General features: G+C 31.2%; 1 long non-coding RNA gene across 1 annotated transcript; it reads left to right on the top strand.

Annotated features, from left to right (window-relative positions):
• The first annotated feature begins 7,238 nt into the window (after window positions 1–7,238).
• LOC127736581 (uncharacterized) lies at window positions 7,239–9,705 on the top strand. Its single transcript, XR_007999058.1, has 4 exons — window positions 7,239–7,342; window positions 8,576–8,735; window positions 8,986–9,092; window positions 9,554–9,705. It is a non-coding gene; the product is annotated as an uncharacterized LOC127736581 (long non-coding RNA).
• Window positions 9,706–22,395: the final 12,690 nt, after the last annotated feature.

The raw sequence follows: 22,395 nt of genomic DNA, 5'->3' as shown, positions 1-22,395 counted from the left end.
ACTTTAAAAACGCGACACTAGATTTCAATTTTTAATTTTCTTTTTCAAATATGAAATACATAAATAAATATATAAATAAAAATGTCATTCACTACTTTATTGTCTAGATAAAGTTTGCAATTCGAAAGTTGAATTGATTACGTCAAGTTTTATGTTCAAATTATGTGGTATGCACCGAAACCCTGGTTTTTCTCCTTATCAATGGATGTGTCCACGTCGAAAGCAGTGACCGCTTGAAGGATCTTGAAACAAACGCTTAAACGATTGACAGAAAACTCAACCAATTCTGTTGTTATGTTTTGAGTTCTGTTTTGACCCTTTGGATTTGACCTCAGCCTTACCCATAACAGTCTGTTTTGTCCTTAAAATATTTTATTGCGGTCGATTCTATGGCATTTCAGTATATTGGAAAAATTTATGGGGTGAATCTGTCTGCAATGACATCCGAAAACTTAATTTTGTTATCAGTTGACGTTGCAATCGTAAACTTGTCTGCGTTGCGTAATGACATTTTATTGACGTGAGTTATCACTTCATGTTGATCTGGTCATGACAGGTCATTAACAAATCCCGTCTGTACATGTCTTCAGTTTTCAATGTGAATTCCCTCTCCATCGATTCTTTTTTGGGGCAGGCACATAAAGAATGTGGCGTAGTTAAACATTTTTGTGAGAGCTATCTATTCCTCCTCTTACACTTGTTGGTTTTCTCGTTTTAATTATTTCACATTTTGTCATACTTGGGCCTATTACAACTGTATAGCTGATTATACGGTATCGTTTTGATTATTGTTGAAAGCTGCACGATGACCTGTACATTGTAGTTGCTTACATCAACATCATTTATACTCTGCTGCATACTTGTCCCATTGGCGATCGGATCACATCTCCTTATTTTTCTATACTGCCAAAGAAACCCATACTAACTCTGAAATATGTGCACTGTTTTTTATATGACAAAAAAATAAAGTTAAAAAATCCATGTATTATACAAGATTTATGTCAACTACATACATGTAGCACAAACGGTCAACTATGTAACTATAGCAATCCTTTAGGAGGTGACCATTATGACGCATCCGCACATTAAATTGACATGTTTTTATCTTACCAACATTTCGACGAAATCAAACACATATTGTTTTTCTTGTAGATAAGTCAAAATCGAGTGTTATAACCAAATATGGACGTCATATTTCGTAGTCTTCTTAACAAATTTTCCCGTTACCAAATGGGCAAGTTGAAAAATACGGGGCTACCTCTACTTTCTTAAACGCCAATAATGGTGCTAGCGATTTTGAGAGTTTTCTGTTCATGCATCAATTACTTTTATGGTATGCAAAGTTGGCTATATAGTGTTTAGACAATTCCTTGGAAACAATGGATGTCAGAAATTGTAAATTAGCAATTAAATTCGTTTTCGTTATCAAGGTGACGTAGTTGACAAAACATTAAGGACAACTAAAGGAATCAAATTTAATATACAAATGATATAAGACATAGATGACTAATTTTTATTTATTTAGTATATTATTCTACAGTGTATATTGTCTGTCTTCTGCCGAACAATCACATGATTTTTACCATTGTATAAATTTCTATTGTGATACGATAATCGGTATTTGTTTGGTTGGGACATTCAATTTCGTTTCTCTTGAGGGCTTTGAACGTGATTTTCCGCCATTGTTCACGAACCTCTTTCTTGCTTTTTTCTGCAAGAAGAAGAACTTACATTGCAATATGCAGTGTACCCAAATTTAAAACATAATACCGTAAATCTGTATTTATCTTATAGGTCAGTCTGACAAGAATACTGTCAAATTTAAAAAAAAACGTTTGAAAATATGCATTTTCTCTCGATTATTTTAGCAATTTACGAAAATTAGCAATGATCACTTATCATAAATACATCTTTCATTAATTCTTTTAATACAAGAGAATATCGATACTACTGTAAATCTGATAAAGAAAAAAATTTAAAAACTTTTTGCAAGGACATGAAACATACAGTACAATTGAGAATTTTGTAAGTGCAAGTTATTACGTCACTGAGAAGTTGTAGTATAGCATGTACAGGCTGGCTCCTCCCCTTACACATCTTTACGATTTGTCGAACAGATATTTTTATAGACAAACGCTTGAAACCATGACACAAGATAGTTAAACTTCCTTAATTCGGTATTGAGATTAAAATAGATTATTTCGGGAAAAGCGTTCAATTGCATGATAGTCACTGCAGCTGTTGTTAATAGTCAATAAATAGAATGCAGAGCTAAGCACAACACTCAGTACAACCTTTTTGACTTATTTGGTTAAAAATAGACAGCCAGTAATAATATTGAGAATAATGTTGCGTTTAGTATTGACTATGCAAAGTAGTAGCCTTTGTTTACATGTCTACCACCATGTCTTCACCCTTTGCTACTATTTACGCAAAGCCAATGCTCAACACGATTTTGGTATTTTATAAGTAAAGGGGTCAGAGGGTTATCGAGTGCCGCGGTCCTATTTCAAAACAGCAATTTATGGTATGCATTTCATTTGTTTGTAACTTAAGACGTTTAATCATTTCCTTCAAGAAACATGGCAGGTGCATTTACATTTAGCTTTGTTATATAAATATTTTGTTCTCGGTCGATTCAGATTGTCCTTCAGTTCAGTGTTGCTTTCATAAATGCTCTATCAATAATACTGAAACTTAACCGGTCTATTAATTACAAATGAAAAAAAAAAAAACATATCAAAACTGATCTGACATGTAAGGTTCTGAAAGCGGAAAATTAAAAAAAAAATCGTAATTCAAGGTTATTTTTAAGAATTTCATACAAGCGCCGCAAAATATATCAGACATGTATGATTTAAAGGCATGTCCGAGCGTACAGTAATCGACATAATGAAATTTAACATAAACACGAGGAATATTCGTAACATTATAGAATATTGGATTTGAACTGTACATTTATATGTTTTTGATGGTTGTATTATATAATTGTCGAAATAAACCGAAGAATTGCAACAACTAAAATGTTATCGGGTTTTTAGACTTGAAAGCTGTTCTATAATTTACACCAAAATGATACAACAGTTTCAAAAACAATAATACGAGAGAAAAACAATTGTTTTAAATCCAGTCGATCAATTTCTTTTCCAAGGATTTTTTTCATTGGATCTGTGGCTTTGGGTTTACCATGACGATAATGATGTTTCTGGGCAACATGGTAATTAAAACTTTTCTACAACAGCAGTAAAGAGACAACTGTAGTTAAATATACAAAGTATCTGCTCCTTTTTGATAGTGATGGTTTTAAAATGAATATATAAGAAACAAAAACAGAAAAACATAAATCGTGTAAGTTTAGTCATAAAAATTACGTAACTGAAATCACACAAAATCCGTTAAGTACAAAGTACGTCGCTATGGGGAAAAATCATACATTTCAGACGATAAAAAGTTTTACTACTTTAAATACGTTTTGTTGCTAACGAAGATGATTTTCAATTGTGAAAAAAATGTGTCTACTGAAACTAAACTATTTTGAAAGATGGTAATTACAATACTTTATTTCGTGTTAACTTTCACCCCCCCCCCCCCCCCCCCCGATTTACATAACGTTGCATGAAATACTTCTTTTCATTAAGATAGATGGGGTTTAAATGGGGAAAGGTAGACTTTTTTTAATACCTACCAAAATAGTTTATATCATAAACTTTTTTCAAAAATGTTATAAAAATATGGGTCATGCAGCTTTTTTCGAGCTACACGCTGTTCAAATCGTCAGATTTTATAAAGATTATGCATGGAAAAAATGTATAATGTGCTTTCAGAAAATATGTGTAAAAAAAGCAACGTCTTAATTTTCTTCATTTAGATGGTATGTCTACAAATGAACTGCATTTCTGTCCAAAAATAAATGAACTTATTAATAGAGGAAGCATGTGTGGTAAATAAACGCATTATTACTTGATGAGGTATTGCAACAATGGATTCCACTTCGTATATATTGAGAGAATCAAAAAATGGAACTCCAAAACAGGAAGTTGTGGAAACTCGATAATTAGCGTGTAAGATAAGGAATACGATGTTTTTTGTTGTAGATGATCTTTTAATGAAACTAGAATAACAATTAATCTAGAGACTTAATGCAGCTTCATATTGCAACGCTGATACTATGGCCATCAAATACACTTTACTGTACTAGTCTTTTGACCAAAGATTGGAATAGGTTATTCCCCAAGCATGGGGAGAGGACGACTTTTGTTTTTTTTTCTACTTGTAATAAAAGGTATAAATTAAGGCAACAATGTATTACCGATGTTAACATTTTGTAAATCGATAAAGAAGCGACAAGTCAAGACAACAAACAAAAACTGAGGAAATCGTATGAACTCCAAGAGGAACGAGACCGGATGCGTCGACAAGGTAAGCGTCTCCTACGAATCCAGACTCTGTCAAAATGTCAAAATCCGGAATAGGACACAATCAGTAAAAGTACATATCGACGACTATTCTAAAGATCTAAGACTGCAAACACATATCGCTAATGAGTTGAGACACAGACACATTATATCGGTCGACCAATTCGTGGTGGATACCCTAAAACTAAATAAAATGTAATTATTCCTCATAGCTCTGTCGGAGCAGTTATCGTGTAAGAAGTAATAAGCTACTGATCAATGTATATACATTTTGTATACAAGCAATATTTAAATACAAAATATCCAAGCAACCTAAAAACTATTGACACTAACTGTCTTACTGTGTCTTTTAAAAAAGTACTAGTATTAGAATGAAATTGTGACAAATAGCTAATAAATGCCAAAGACAATGTAAATTTGGGTGGTCGCACATATATAAAGATATATATAAATTTTACATGATTCAACATATATGTACACATATCATATATAATTCCAAAAACTTTATAAAAAAAAAGTACTCTTCGAGCTAAGTACTATGAAACAAAAAGTAAATTTTACCAAGAAAAGTTCGACATCTTAGACTGAGGCTGTCGGGCTGAAGACTACTATGGAAATAAAAGACCGCGATAACAAATTTGAAGTAAAAAGTAAAATCACAAAAATACTGAACTCCGAGGAAAATTCAAAAAGGAAAGTCCCCAATCAAATGGCAAAATCAAAAGTTCAAACACATCAAACGAATGGATAACAACTGTCATATTCCTGACTTGGTACAGGCCTAGGCATTTTCTTATGTAGAAAATGGTGGATTGAACCTGGTTTTATAGCTAGCTAAACCTCTCACTTGTATCACAGTCGCATCAAATTCCATTATATTGACAACGATGCGTGAACAAAACAAACAGACACAATAGGTAAAAATGTCAAAAATAGGGGTACAGCAGTCAACATTGTGTTATCATCTTAATCACTATAAAAACAAACAAATGTAACGAAGAAGCACAAAAAGGCATACATCAAATTTAACATCCTCATTTTGCTTATATTATACGATTTTTTTTATCTATGTAAAATCCACCCATAAAGGATGGAAGTAAACCAATCTTACGTTCCCTATGCTGCATAATAAAGATCAAACAACTAGTAGTAAGTAATGCCATGCTAATGCGCTGCCTATTTAAGGGCATACGATACAGTTACAGGGGAGATAATGACGTTGCCAACGTAAAATGTTATTTTTCGCGACGTCAAACTGTGATACATCGGGAATAGATGCATTTTTCGGCTGATTTTAATAATTAGCATGAAAACGAGTACATGGACCCCACTTTTTCAAAAAATCATTTGACTTGATTATGAATGTAGATTATTTGTACCAATTTTTATGAACAAATCACCGATGTATTTTTTTAAAATTAAATAAAAATAAAAATTGCCGTTTTTTCTAAAAATCATGAACAATTAATTAAAATGAATTATTTACAAAGAACTGTGACATAAATTTTAAGTATACTTATATAAAGAAGATATTCCAGATGTTTTTACAAAAATCCGTTTGTGTTTATATCTTTTGAAACAAAAAAGGTAGGTAAGTTTATCCAAAGGATAGAAATTTCCAAGAAAATGAAATTTTGACCAAATGTCTAAAATTTCGACCCCATTTATCTCTAAAAGTAGCACATGAAGGTATAATTTTTATTACATATTTGAATTCACTAGGTAAAAATAGCGAGCCTGTTGTTCAGTGGTTGTCGTTTGTTGATGCGGTTCATAAGTGTTTCTCGTTTCTCGTTTTTTATATAAATTAGACCGTTGGTTTTCTGTTTGAATTGTTTTACACTAGTCATTTTGGGGCCCTTTTTAGCTTGCTGTTTGGTGTGAGTCAAGGCTCCGTGTTGAAAGCCGTATTTTAACCTATAATTGTTTACTTTTTACACATTTTGACTTGAATGGAGAGTTGTCTCATTGGCACTCATACCACATCTTCTTATTTATATGTATGCAAATTGTCGTCAAAAAATCACCGTGGGATCAAAACTGTATCGTATGCCCTTAAACGCACGACATTGCAATTGTAATGTGTTATTCTTTTATTGTTACAAATGAAACAACGTAATTTAGCACAAAAAGTTTTGAAAGAATTAAAACAAATCCTTCTTTTGAAATTCTGTTTTAATTTCTTTTTTAAAAGGTCATATAACAGAAACTTCAGACAGTATCCCACCAAACACAGAACATTTTAGAAACGTTTTTTAAAGGTTTCAAATAAGTTAGTGTCGAAAAAACGTTTAAGAAATGTTTTTAAAAGGTTTAATTGAAACGTTTTCTGTAACTATAGTAGAAATGTTTCTGCAAACATTTTTTAAACGTAAAAAAAACATTTTTTCAAAAATGTTTTTGATGAACATAAATAATACATTTTAAAACAACGTTTTTAATTTTGTTTTTTAATAATGTTTCAAAAATGTTTTTTAATAAGTAAAGAAAAACTTTATAAATCATGTTTCCCATATCACCGCAATATTTTTGTTTTTAATAATAACTTTTAATTTTTAATTTACAAAAAGTCATCTTCGATCTGTCGATATGATGGTATGTTATGTCAAAAAAAAAAATCTTGTATTCTAATAACTGGTTTCTTTTCTGTAGAAGCGGGAACCAGTTGTAACTTATTAGTTAGTTTCGTATTTTATTTCTATATTTCCATTTATCGCATCTCTAAAGTATTATCATATTCGAAGATAGACATTTTAATTGAGAAAATGTATTATTTACGACAATAATTTGTATTAAAGCAGAATTCTTCATTAGATAAAATTTGTTCGAAACTTCCGGATACTCCCACCGCCTTTTTTAAATTGGGAAAACAACGACACTAGACATGCTAGAAGAGCAGTTCTACAGAATAGCGTTCAGTCTATGAGGTATGTATAAAATCAATAAACATTCGATGTATTTTGTAGAAATTGAGACAAATTACTGCATTATTTTCTCCATGACATTCGTATGATTTGCATGAGTCTATTTACATGATTAACTACTATAGTACAGGCATAAATTCACATTGACCACTGCATGATGCCATCACGTGTTAATTTGTCATGCCTCGTGGGCTACTGGTCTGACTTTTACACGAGTTAAATAAAAACAAGCCTCCGAAGACAGCATAATTAATCATTTAAACTACCCAGAGCGTAGTCAAATAATGAAGACGTTTTGTAAGGCTTATTTGACAAAAAAAAAATGTGGACGCCCTCCTCCAACTTCGTAGCAACAGCAAAAATCAAAAATATCCTTTCAAGACGTCATATTTTTTTTGGACTACCCATAGCCGTGCTGCCAGTGCTGGGCCTCATTTTACAAAATATCTTGTATGATTATGTCTGACTAAAATTAATTGTAACTTGCCAGTCATGACCAATTCAGTATTACCACAAAATGTAACTATAAGATAAGATAAGAAAACTTTATTTTGATTCGGCATAAGTTAAAAGACACAACACAAGCTCTAAGGAGCTTTTGACCGAATAAACTTCATTTGATACGTTACACGATAGAAACATATTGATAATAGTTAAAAAGTAATCATAATCAAATGTTATAGTAAATAAAAATATTACGCAAGGGCACCTGACGAGGATGAACGGCCTTGGTCGAACATGACCTGAATGATATCCGAAACACCAGGTGTAATATCATCAATTAAAGAAATTGATATACGACCAGTGTTGATTACCACAGATCATTTACGTTGGGAAAATCCTTTCAAATAAATAGATGTGTAAAAGTTTATAATGTAACACCAGAACAATCTACCGAGAAAAGGTCAAATCAGATTTTAACAGTTAAAGATAATATATATTAATTTAAAGTAAATATATATAAGCGAAACATGCTATATATATGAATAAAAAAAATCATGCATTAATAGAATAAACCTGTAATTGAAGACAAACATTCAAATGCATATAAAATTGCATATAACATATACACAGCGATACATGGAAAATCATTATAGAAACTCGATACGGACAAGAAATAAAATAATAATATTAGTAGGTTTTGCTAAGATTGGTTCATGGACACGATTATTAATAAAACAAATATTTGATTTCACGAAAAATAAATAACAACGGGACTAAATTGTAATTTTGTAGGTCCAGTATTTGGTGTCACAGGGTGGTCACAGCCCTTCAAACTGTATAGGAAGGATGATGAAGAAGTGTGGCACTAATCAGTTATGGACCAAATACAGTCTGAAGGGGCAAAAGGGAAAAGAGGCATTCACAGGTCACCCTTTGTGCAGGATAATCATGAGTAAGTTGATTAAGAAAATATGTCGAACATTTAAAAGCAAGTGCCATTAATATAGATTGGATTTTTTATCTGACTTTAATCTCAAAAAGAATTCATATGATGAATATGAATATAATGTTTCTCACTTATTATTTTAGGTAGAAACAGAGTGCAAAGTTACATAAAGTTATTATATATATATATATAAAAGTTTAAAGAAGTTAAAAATAATAATGAAAAATATCTTTTTAATTCTGTAATACTTTTTCAGAATGTTGTACAAGAGTGTTCCCAAAATCCAAGGTTTCCGATATGGAGGGAGTCTTAATTGACTTCCTAAAATAGGCCCCACACAAGCCAGGAGGACCAAAATATAAGGTATTTTTCAATTGAATAAAATATCTTAATATACGTTTAAGTGGAAGGTTTTATTTATTTAAAAGTTTATTTTTGCAATTTGAATATCTTTACACAAATTTCTGAGCCACTTATAGCAATATAACATTTGCCAACCACGCAGAACTTCTGTTTATTTAGAGACATTAGAATAATACATTGTTATGTTCTTGACGATGGAATTATTGTCTTTATCCTGCAAGTAAAACATTGAGATTTACATTTGTAGCAATTGCTTTTGACATGTAAAATATTATTTATGTTTTTTGCCTATTTTAATATTTACTTGGATTGCAAAAAATAGCATAATTTCCCCTTTATAGATTTAATGAAATAGCTTGATTAAAAGGGAGTACAACAACTAACTGGGGTTAAGAGTTATATGCTAAACAGTGTACTTGGGCGTACTGATCTCGTTAACAAATTGCTTTTGATCATTTCAGAAACCTGTAAGAAAAGGACAGACGATTGCGCAAGAAGAATTGGAGTCTGAACAAATAAATCTGTTTAAAAGTACATTGATTCTACTGATTTTAGTCCTGTCAATACTGTTTTTTTTTGTTGCAAAGTGATTAAAGATGTTTATAAAACTATATTCCAATTTCTGCAACAATTGAAGCTTTGGTTATAAACTAGATCATTGATTGAAGTTATTATGATAATATGTCAAATTCTCGGTTTAAGAGATATGTTATCTCCTTGTCAATGCAAGAACCTTATTGAATTGATTTTCAAGGTCACAGGACCAAGTTTAAACAGTTAGAGGTTGACAAGCTTTGCTTTGGCATAGTTTTTTTTATAAAGAATATCTTCCTTTAGAGCTTTGGTGTAATGGTCAGTGTCGTCGCCTCAAGTGCGGAGGTTGTGGGTTGGAACTTCGGCCGGGCCAAACCAATGACAATAAAATTATTATTTGTTGCTTCTCCCCAAAATGAGTTAGAGCAAAGACTTCTTGGCCTGTAGTCAGAATAATGTGACATGTCATCCTGCAAACTTGCCTTGTGGGCTAGAACCAAAAAATCTGGCACAACATATTGGTGTATTACAAGACAGGGTATTAATTTTTAATATTCATGTTCTCATCCAGAATATGCATCTGACTTGCCACTGGTCGTTATACAACCAACCATCCATCCAAGCTTATGGAGATGTTGCTTTTTCTTCAATTAAACACGTGCACAATCAATTATATATTTTTAAACCAAAGTAATGGTGGTCGCACTAATGCATCATTGTTACACAAATGTATTGAAAATGTTTGTTGGAGGTTGACAGAAACGTTTTTCATAAAACCTTATTTCAACGTTTTCTGAATGTTCCAAAATAACGTTTCTTCAAAATGTTTTTGAAACATTTATAAGAGTCTACAAATTTTGGTTTTTAAAACGTTTTAATAAAACATTCTAGAAACCAAAACAAAACATTTTTAAAACGTTTTTAAAATGTTGAATTGTTTGCTGGGATAGGGCTTACTTTCAATCTATTTAAATGAATATTTTTTTTTGTGTTATTTAAAAGCACAAATATATTTTTGGCTATTATTTCCAGTGTACAAAGGGATATCAACTGGACGTTTGTTGGTAAATGTTGATGACGTTCTCTCGCACATTTGAATGCAATTTAACTATCTTTCACGAGGCTTTGAAAATTTGTGCCACTCAATTCCAAACTGTTTTCCAATAATTTTTAAGCACAGGCAATTATGTTAGGTTTTGAATCGTAATATTTCTAGATTCAAATTGGAACCAACAAAACCAGTAGTCAACAAATTGTCAGTACAACAAACACAAACGCAATTTAGGAATTTTGTATGCATGGCATAATACAGAAAAATATTCTTTGGTTGTTTTCTCTATATAGGCTTCATTTCATAAAGAAAAGTCTATCAATCTTAATAGACGACAACATGTCACAAAAGCTTCTATTTCAGAACATAAAAATATCAAATATACCAGGCTACGACTCAGTGAGTGTAACGACTCAAATATTAAATGCTTATATTGGAGGACATCAGGCCAGCGTTTTTTCTACGTGAAACTTGTCAATGGGACTCGATTCGGAACAGTTAGATTGCCCGATAAATAACGAACTTAAACAGCATGGACAAAAAATCTTAAAACGTTGTGACAAATTTTGTTTAGACTTATTATTCCTCGGGAAAAAATCCTAGTGTTTTCTGAGAGATTTAAGAACAGTAAATTATAGAAAATGGTCGTATGAATGGTTTTTAATGTCAACACAAAAGTGTTGAGTACTTAGCAGATGATAACCTCGGTCCAGTGCTCTTTTCATACTCCTGAAAAATGAGAGGTGAAATACACCAAAGGGAATAAGTCGAAAACAAACTGACAATGCCATGGCAAAAATAAAAACGATCAAAACACAAAACACAACAGAAAACTAAAGACTGAGCAATACGAATCCCACAAAATACCGGGGTTGATCTCATGTGCTCTGGAAGGGTAAGCAGATCGACACGTGGCATCCGTCGTGTTGCTCATGTAAGTACAAACCTGATAGCGAGTCCAATTCGGTAAGTCACATTCGAGGAAAATAGGACGGAATTATGGTTACGAAAATTGAAACATATATGGCGTCATTTGTAAAACAGATATTCCATTACGGTCAGCCAACTCATGATGGTGTCCGTAAAATTTTCCAAGGGATGATTGATTTCAACTTCACCAAATGGAACTCTTGTTTTAATAGTTTTGTAAGCAGTATGATGAATGTCACCTGGATGTCCGGGAGTCACCATTTCGGTTTCTAGGCAAAATCTGTTGAGCCATCAAGAATATCTTTACCAAACTTGGCATGATAATGCCTTATGGAGAGAGGAATATTCCTATTAATATTGGTTCAATTAGACAAGGTCATAGCAGCTATTAAAAGATTTCGATGTTGGCGAAGAAAAAATACTTTCCTGGGGTTATCTTCTGAAACATGTGTCCATATTTTACTAATATTGGCTTGATAATCCCCATATTAATTTTGGGTCAACAAATAATGGTCGAGGTTACAGCAGCAGCTATCGATAGACTGAAATTTTAGTTTCTTGATGTTATATTTTGCCCTCCCTTTTGTTTGAGAGAAACCTCTAAAAAATTAAGAGTCAATACGAATATATGGACAGCATGTACAAACTACATTTATTGCAAGATCGTTTGGATAATAGCAAGGGAACACAATATAATGGAAAATAAGTTGGAATTATTACACGTATTAAATAAACTTTACTAAAAAAAATCTTTAAAATTGAAAATATTGAAAGAACAAGGAAGGTTCATGACCCAAGACTCTGTGAGTTCAATTTAAGGTCCTCTTCGCGGTCCAGGTTCAAACTATGCCAATTTCTTTAATAAAAAATCGAATTCAATGGTTGGAAGGTAAAAAGAATACGTTTTTAGAGCGTAAATTTCAAATTGCAGGATAAAATAATATGCGATAACGGAAGGAAAATATATAATATATTAAAATTTTGTACTCGTTGCGAAACAGGAGAAAAGCTTAACGAGCCTCGCTTTTCTTTCTGTCTCTCAAGTTTGTATATATAAATTGTATATATTCCTACAATGTACGACTATTGTACTATTATAGTATATTCTTGTCTTAAACTAACCTAACATGTCTTCATTTTTATACACAATTAATTTAACGTTTATCAATCTCTTCAAACTTCGGTCCCAGTTTTGACTACTTTGCGTTTTTCAAAGAACGAACACAATTTCAGCGACATCAGAAGCAAAAATCTATGATTTTTTATAGTAAAAATGCTTGTTTTCGTTAAAAATCAGAAGCAAAAATCTATGATTTTTTATAGTAAAAATGCTTGTTTTCGTTAAAAATGCTTGTTTCCGTTAAAACCAACGATAAAAAATGTTAATATTTTAGAGTACGAATGTTGTGATTACCCGAAGTCCTTTTTTCGAAATCCGTATAAGATACATCAAATCTGATAAGAAACACAGGTACAATGTAAGGAATTTAACCCCCCGCCTAAATGTCTTCATTTTTATACACAATTAATTTAACGTTTATCAATCTCTTCAAACTTCGGTCCCAGTTTTGACTACTTTGCGTTTTTCAAAGAACGAACAAAATTTAAGACCAAAGTTTGAAGAGATTGATAAACGTTAAATTAATTGTGTATAAAAATGAAGACATTTCTGGATGGGGCGGGGGGTTAAATTCCTTACCTGTGTTTCTTATCAGATTTGATGTATCTTATACGGATTTCGAAAAAAGGACTTCGAGTAATCACAACATTCGTACAATATTAACATTTTTTATCGTTGAATCGCCCATAAATTACCTTTCATTATAGTTTTTTCGCTATCTAGTGTAGTTCTTACCATTTCTGAAATATGATGAGTTAGTTCCAGCAGGTTACTGTGTCCAACTTGTCACTCTATCAAGTACATTATTAGTAGATTAGTTAATTGTATCTTCAAAGAATTTGCAGAAATCAAACTGCCGGATAATCAGCAGCTTTCTTTTTATTCGGGACTATAAAAAGAACCAAAGAGGCTAAAAGCTGAAATCTGTAATTTAAATTTATTCCGTTGGTTTTTTTTATTGGGGGTGGGATGGGGCGGGGGTTAAATTCCTTACCTGTGTTTCTTATCAGGTCCGAGTACACAGTTATTTCGTAGTGCATTTCTTTTAGACAATAAATGAAAATAAAAAAAATCCCACCTGCGCTTTCTCAATAATATTTTTACAGTGTGTTGTACTACTTTTGGAACAAATTATATCAAAATTATAGAAAACTTCATCGGCTCTAACTCAAAATATGGACAATTCTATGTTAAGGGGGTCTTGAAATCTTTTGACAGCTTCCGAAGTGCTAATTTTTAACCTTTTTCAGCTGGACCAAATCACTACTTTACTTTACAATTCATGACCCAAATTTTTTTACAGTGTAATTTCATCCCCCTACTTGCTATTTGAGGCATAAAACATGAAGGAATACATTTGGAAGGGGTACTAAAAAAATTGGCAAGCAACACACTGTCCACACTAGGGACTTTATTTATCAAAGGACGATAACTGTGTACTCGGACCTAATAGGATAGAAAAATTTGACCAATCTTAATAAAACTTGGTATGACTAAAGCTTAATAAATTATGAGACTTCTGACAAAGTTTCATGGCAATAGGATATATATTATAGACAATATGATAAATTCTATATTCAACTTCGCGTGTTAAATTTTGACGTTTAAATTGAAAAATTTCAACTATCGACATTTGGGGCTTTAAAAATTAAAATATTGCAAAAAATTACATTTTAAAGGGCTTTATATATGACATATTATGTATTTAAAGCAATAGAATACTCATTTGATTTATCAGACTTATCACAATTATTTAAAAGTCAAATTTATATGAGCCTGTGCCAAAAAATGGAGGTTTTCCAATGAAGGGGGGCCTTACATGAAGATGTATTATTTTCCAGCAATTTTAAATTTGTGGAGTTTTTTGGTTATAAATAATCCTTACATATGTATTAAATGTACTTTAAATGGAAAGAAAAATTACAAATAGCATACCATATTAGTATAAAAGGGTCTTAAGCCAAGTAAGACTGAAAATAATTTAGGGTCAATTTAGGCCGTAGCACATATTTACATTTAAAAATGCATACTGAAGCTATAGGAAATAAAAATTTGTGTCTCTTTTATAATTTCTATACTCAGGTTACATGATACAATAAATCTGAGCATAAAGGGACTCTTGCATTCTACTTTTTTTGCAGACAGTATGGTCTGATACAAAGATTTTTCACTTTTTAGTGAAAAACTCGCATGCAATTTTAGCCTCAGCAGGCTTATAATTGAACCACTTGCCATTTAACATAAGAAAAGAAAGATACTATGTGAAATGAAACAGGTACAAACGACATTGTGAAGTGCTTTTAATACAAATTTAGTGAAATCTTTATTATGGACTTCAACTTTTATGTACCTAGGTCCTCACATTTAACTTGATCCAAACAGGCCGTTACACGAGGGTCATTTATACAACACATTTTGCACATATTGTCTGAGATAATCTTATTTTCTGTAGATTCAGAGTTCACAAATGAGTAATACAACTGGGTTAAAGCATAGAAACACAAATATTGACACAGGAAAACCTGTCACATAGAAAGTCAGAATGCCACTTATGCATCAAAATTGAAAAAGCTTTGAAATGCTTATTTTGACCATATAATGCCAAAATGGGTAATTTTTGCAGAATTTCTATCAAATAAAAGTTTAAATCCTTTAGTTTCATGCTATCTGACAAATTGACACCATTAAATCATTCAGGGAAGTTGCCAAAGTACAGATTCTATATTTACTGATTTCGCCTAATAGGATAGAAAAATTTGACCAATCTTAATAAAACTTGGTATGACTAAAGCTTAATAAATTATGAGACTTCTGACAAAGTTTCATGGCAATAGGATATATATTATAGACAATATGATAAATTCTATATTCAACTTCGCGTGTTAAATTTTGACGTTTAAATTGAAAAATTTCAACTATCGACATTTGGGGCTTTAAAAATTAAAATATTGCAAAAAATTACATTTTAAAGGGCTTTATATATGACATATTATGTATTTAAAGCAATAGAATACTCATTTGATTTATCAGACTTATCACAATTATTTAAAAGTCAAATTTATATGAGCCTGTGCCAAAAAATGGAGGTTTTCCAATGAAGGGGGGCCTTACATGAAGATGTATTATTTTCCAGCAATTTTAAATTTGTGGAGTTTTTTGGTTATAAATAATCCTTACATATGTATTAAATGTACTTTAAATGGAAAGAAAAATTACAAATAGCATACCATATTAGTATAAAAGGGTCTTAAGCCAAGTAAGACTGAAAATAATTTAGGGTCAATTTAGGCCGTAGCACATATTTACATTTAAAAATGCATACTGAAGCTATAGGAAATAAAAATTTGTGTCTCTTTTATAATTTCTATACTCAGGTTACATGATACAATAAATCTGAGCATAAAGGGACTCTTGCATTCTACTTTTTTTGCAGACAGTATGGTCTGATACAAAGATTTTTCACTTTTTAGTGAAAAACTCGCATGCAATTTTAGCCTCAGCAGGCTTATATTTGAACCACTTGCCATTTAACATAAGAAAAGAAAGATACTATGTGAAATGAAACAGGTACAAAAGACATTGTGAAGTGCTTTTAATACAAATTTAGTGAAATCTTTATTATGGACTTCAACTTTTATGTACCTAGGTCCTCACATTTAACTTGATCCAAACAGGCCGTTACACGAGGGTCATTTATACAACACATTTTGCACATATTGTCTGAGATAATCTTATTTTCTGTAGATTCAGAGTTCACAAATGAGTAATACAACTGGGTTAAAGCATAGAAACACAAATATTGACACAGGAAAACCTGTCACATAGAAAGTCAGAATGCCACTTATGCATCAAAATTGAAAAAGCTTTGAAATGCTTATTTTGACCATATAATGCCAAAATGGGTAATTTTTGCAGAATTTCTATCAAATAAAAGTTTAAATCCTTTAGTTTCATGCTATCTGACAAATTGACACCATTAAATCATTCAGGGAAGTTGCCAAAGTACAGATTCTATATTTACTGATTTCGCCTCTTATAATAGGATAGAAAAATTTGACCAATCTTAATAAAACTTGGTATGACTAAAGCTTAATAAATTATGAGACTTCTGACAAAGTTTCATGGCAATAGGATATATATTATAGACAATATGATAAATTCTATATTCAACTTCACGTGTTAAATTTTGACGTTTAAATTGAAAAATTTCAACTATCGACATTTGGGGCTTTAAAAATTAAAATATTGCAAAAAATTACATTTTAAAGGGCTTTATATATGACATATTATGTATTTAAAGCAATAGAATACTCATTTGATTTATCAGACTTATCACAATTATTTAAAAGTCAAATTTATATGAGCCTGTGCCAAAAAATGGAGGTTTTCCAATGAAGGGGGGCCTTACATGAAGATGTATTATTTTCCAGCAATTTTAAATTTGTGGAGTTTTTTGGTTATAAATAATCCTTACATATGTATTAAATGTACTTTAAATGGAAAGAAAAATTACAAATAGCATACCATATTAGTATAAAAGGGTCTTAAGCCAAGTAAGACTGAAAATAATTTAGGGTCAATTTAGGCCGTAGCACATATTTACATTTAAAAATGCATACTGAAGCTATAGGAAATAAAAATTTGTGTCTCTTTTATAATTTCTATACTCAGGTTACATGATACAATAAATCTGAGCATAAAGGGACTCTTGCATTCTACTTTTTTTGCAGACAGTATGGTCTGATACAAAGATTTTTCACTTTTTAGTGAAAAACTCGCATGCAATTTTAGCCTCAGCAGGCTTATATTTGAACCACTTGCCATTTAACATAAGAAAAGAAAGATACTATGTGAAATGAAACAGGTACAAAAGACATTGTGAAGTGCTTTTAATACAAATTTAGTGAAATCTTTATTATGGACTTCAACTTTTATGTACCTAGGTCCTCACATTTAACTTGATCCAAACAGGCCGTTACACGAGGGTCATTTATACAACACATTTTGCACATATTGTCTGAGATAATCTTATTTTCTGTAGATTCAGAGTTCACAAATGAGTAATACAACTGGGTTAAAGCATAGAAACACAAATATTGACACAGGAAAACCTGTCACATAGAAAGTCAGAATGCCACTTATGCATCAAAATTGAAAAAGCTTTGAAATGCTTATTTTGACCATATAATGCCAAAATGGGTAATTTTTGCAGAATTTCTATCAAATAAAAGTTTAAATCCTTTAGTTTCATGCTATCTGACAAATTGACACCATTAAATCATTCAGGGAAGTTGCCAAAGTACAGATTCTATATTTACTGATTTCGCCTCTTATAATAGGATAGAAAAATTTGACCAATCTTAATAAAACTTGGTATGACTAAAGCTTAATAAATTATGAGACTTCTGACAAAGTTTCATGGCAATAGGATATATATTATAGACAATATGATAAATTCTATATTCAACTTCACGTGTTAAATTTTGACGTTTAAATTGAAAAATTTCAACTATCGACATTTGGGGCTTTAAAAATTAAAATATTGCAAAAAATTACATTTTAAAGGGCTTTATATATGACATATTATGTATTTAAAGCAATAGAATACTCATTTGATTTATCAGACTTATCACAATTATTTAAAAGTCAAATTTATATGAGCCTGTGCCAAAAAATGGAGGTTTTCCAATGAAGGGGGGCCTTACATGAAGATGTATTATTTTCCAGCAATTTTAAATTTGTGGAGTTTTTTGGTTATAAATAATCCTTACATATGTATTAAATGTACTTTAAATGGAAAGAAAAATTACAAATAGCATACCATATTAGTATAAAAGGGTCTTAAGCCAAGTACAAAAATGTGTAAGACTGAAAATAATTTAGGGTCAATTTAGGCCGTAGCACATATTTACATTTAAAAATGCATACTGAAGCTATAGGAAATAAAAATTTGTGTCTCTTTTATAATTTCTATACTCAGGTTACATGATACAATAAATCTGAGCATAAAGGGACTCTTGCATTCTACTTTTTTTGCAGACAGTATGGTCTGATACAAAGATTTTTCACTTTTTAGTGAAAAACTCGCATGCAATTTTAGCCTCAGCAGGCTTATATTTGAACCACTTGCCATTTAACATAAGAAAAGAAAGATACTATGTGAAATGAAACAGGTACAAAAGACATTGTGAAGTGCTTTTAATACAAATTTAGTGAAATCTTTATTATGGACTTTAACTTTTATGTACCTAGGTCCTCACATTTAACTTGATCCAAACAGGCCGTTACACGAGGGTCATTTATACAACACATTTTGCACATATTGTCTGAGATAATCTTATTTTCTGTAGATTCAGAGTTCACAAATGAGTAATACAACTGGGTTAAAGCATAGAAACACAAATATTGACACAGGAAAACCTGTCACATAGAAAGTCAGAATGCCACTTATGCATCAAAATTGAAAAAGCTTTGAAATGCTTATTTTGACCATATAATGCCAAAATGGGTAATTTTTGCAGAATTTCTATCAAATAAAAGTTTAAATCCTTTAGTTTCATGCTATCTGACAAATTGACACCATTAAATCATTCAGGGAAGTTGCCAAAGTACAGATTCTATATTTACTGATTTCGCCTCTTAGGTCCGAGTACACAGTTATTTCGTAGTGCATTTCTTTTAGACAATAAATGAAAATAAAAAAAATCCCACCTGCGCTTTCTCAATAATATTTTTACAGTGTGTTGTACTACTTTTGGGACAAATTATATCAAAATTATAGAAAACGTCATCGGCTCTAACTCAAAATATGGACAATTCTATGTTAAGGGGGTCTTGAAATCTTTTGACAGCTTCCGAAGTGCTAATTTTTAACCTTTTTCAGCTGGACCAAATCACTACTTTACTTTACAATTCATGACCCAAATTTTTTTACAGTGTAATTTCATCCCCCTACTTGCTATTTGAGGCATAAAACATGAAGGAATACATTTGGAAGGGGTACTAAAAAAATTGGCAAGCAACACACTGTCCACACTAGGGACTTTATTTGTGGACAACGAAAATCAAAGGACGATAACTGTGTACTCGGACCTAATAGGATAGAAAAATTTGACCAATCTTAATAAAACTTGGTATGACTAAAGCTTAATAAATTATGAGACTTCTGACAAAGTTTCATGGCAATAGGATATATATTATAGACAATATGATAAATTCTATATTCAACTTCACGTGTTAAATTTTGACGTTTAAATTGAAAAATTTCAACTATCGACATTTGGGGCTTTAAAAATTAAAATATTGCAAAAAATTACATTTTAAAGGGCTTTATATATGACATATTATGTATTTAAAGCAATAGAATACTCATTTGATTTATCAGACTTATCACAATTATTTAAAAGTCAAATTTATATGAGCCTGTGCCAAAAAATGGAGGTTTTCCAATGAAGGGGGGCCTTACATGAAGATGTATTATTTTCCAGCAATTTTAAATTTGTGGAGTTTTTTGGTTATAAATAATCCTTACATATGTATTAAATGTACTTTAAATGGAAAGAAAAATTACAAATAGCATACCATATTAGTATAAAAGGGTCTTAAGCCAAGTAAGACTGAAAATAATTTAGGGTCAATTTAGGCCGTAGCACATATTTACATTTAAAAATGCATACTGAAGCTATAGGAAATAAAAATTTGTGTCTCTTTTATAATTTCTATACTCAGGTTACATGATACAATAAATCTGAGCATAAAGGGACTCTTGCATTCTACTTTTTTTGCAGACAGTATGGTCTGATACAAAGATTTTTCACTTTTTAGTGAAAAACTCGCATGCAATTTTAGCCTCAGCAGGCTTATATTTGAACCACTTGCCATTTAACATAAGAAAAGAAAGATACTATGTGAAATGAAACAGGTACAAAAGACATTGTGAAGTGCTTTTAATACAAATTTAGTGAAATCTTTATTATGGACTTCAACTTTTATGTACCTAGGTCCTCACATTTAACTTGATCCAAACAGGCCGTTACACGAGGGTCATTTATACAACACATTTTGCACATATTGTCTGAGATAATCTTATTTTCTGTAGATTCAGAGTTCACAAATGAGTAATACAACTGGGTTAAAGCATAGAAACACAAATATTGACACAGGAAAACCTGTCACATAGAAAGTCAGAATGCCACTTATGCATCAAAATTGAAAAAGCTTTGAAATGCTTATTTTGACCATATAATGCCAAAATGGGTAATTTTTGCAGAATTTCTATCAAATAAAAGTTTAAATCCTTTAGTGTCATGCTATCTGACAAATTGACACCATTAAATCATTCAGGGAAGTTGCCAAAGTACAGATTCTATATTTACTGATTTCGCCTAATAGGATAGAAAAATTTGACCAATCTTAATAAAACTTGGTATGACTAAAGCTTAATAAATTATGAGACTTCTGACAAAGTTTCATGGCAATAGGATATATATTATAGACAATATGATAAATTCTATATTCAACTTCACGTGTTAAATTTTGACGTTTAAATTGAAAAATTTCAACTATCGACATTTGGGGCTTTAAAAATTAAAATATTGCAAAAAATTACATTTTAAAGGGCTTTATATATGACATATTATGTATTTAAAGCAATAGAATACTCATTTGATTTATCAGACTTATCACAATTATTTAAAAGTCAAATTTATATGAGCCTGTGCCAAAAAATGGAGGTTTTCCAATGAAGGGGGGCCTTACATGAAGATGTATTATTTTCCAGCAATTTTAAATTTGTGGAGTTTTTTGGTTATAAATAATCCTTACATATGTATTAAATGTACTTTAAATGGAAAGAAAAATTACAAATAGCATACCATATTAGTATAAAAGGGTCTTAAGCCAAGTACAAAAATGTGTAAGACTGAAAATAATTTAGGGTCAATTTAGGCCGTAGCACATATTTACATTTAAAAATGCATACTGAAGCTATAGGAAATAAAAATTTGTGTCTCTTTTATAATTTCTATACTCAGGTTACATGATACAATAAATCTGAGCATAAAGGGACTCTTGCATTCTACTTTTTTTGCAGACAGTATGGTCTGATACAAAGATTTTTCACTTTTTAGTGAAAAACTCGCATGCAATTTTAGCCTCAGCAGGCTTATATTTGAACCACTTGCCATTTAACATAAGAAAAGAAAGATACTATGTGAAATGAAACAGGTACAAAAGACATTGTGAAGTGCTTTTAATACAAATTTAGTGAAATCTTTATTATGGACTTCAACTTTTATGTACCTAGGTCCTCACATTTAACTTGATCCAAACAGGCCGTTACACGAGGGTCATTTATACAACACATTTTGCACATATTGTCTGAGATAATCTTATTTTCTGTAGATTCAGAGTTCACAAATGAGTAATACAACTGGGTTAAAGCATAGAAACACAAATATTGACACAGGAAAACCTGTCACATAGAAAGTCAGAATGCCACTTATGCATCAAAATTGAAAAAGCTTTGAAATGCTTATTTTGACCATATACGGTAATGCCAAAATGGGTAATTTTTGCAGAATTTCTATCAAATAAAAGTTTAAATCCTTTAGTTTCATGCTATCTGACAAATTGACACCATTAAATCATTCAGGGAAGTTGCCAAAGTA

The sequence above is a fragment of the Mytilus californianus genome, unplaced genomic scaffold (assembly GCF_021869535.1).
Source record: "Mytilus californianus isolate M0D057914Y unplaced genomic scaffold, xbMytCali1.0.p SCAF_33, whole genome shotgun sequence".
NCBI classification, from domain to species: Eukaryota; Metazoa; Mollusca; class Bivalvia; order Mytilida; family Mytilidae; genus Mytilus; species Mytilus californianus.
The sequence above is the reverse complement of the archived record's forward strand: the minus strand, read 5'-3'. Positions and strand labels throughout refer to the sequence as shown.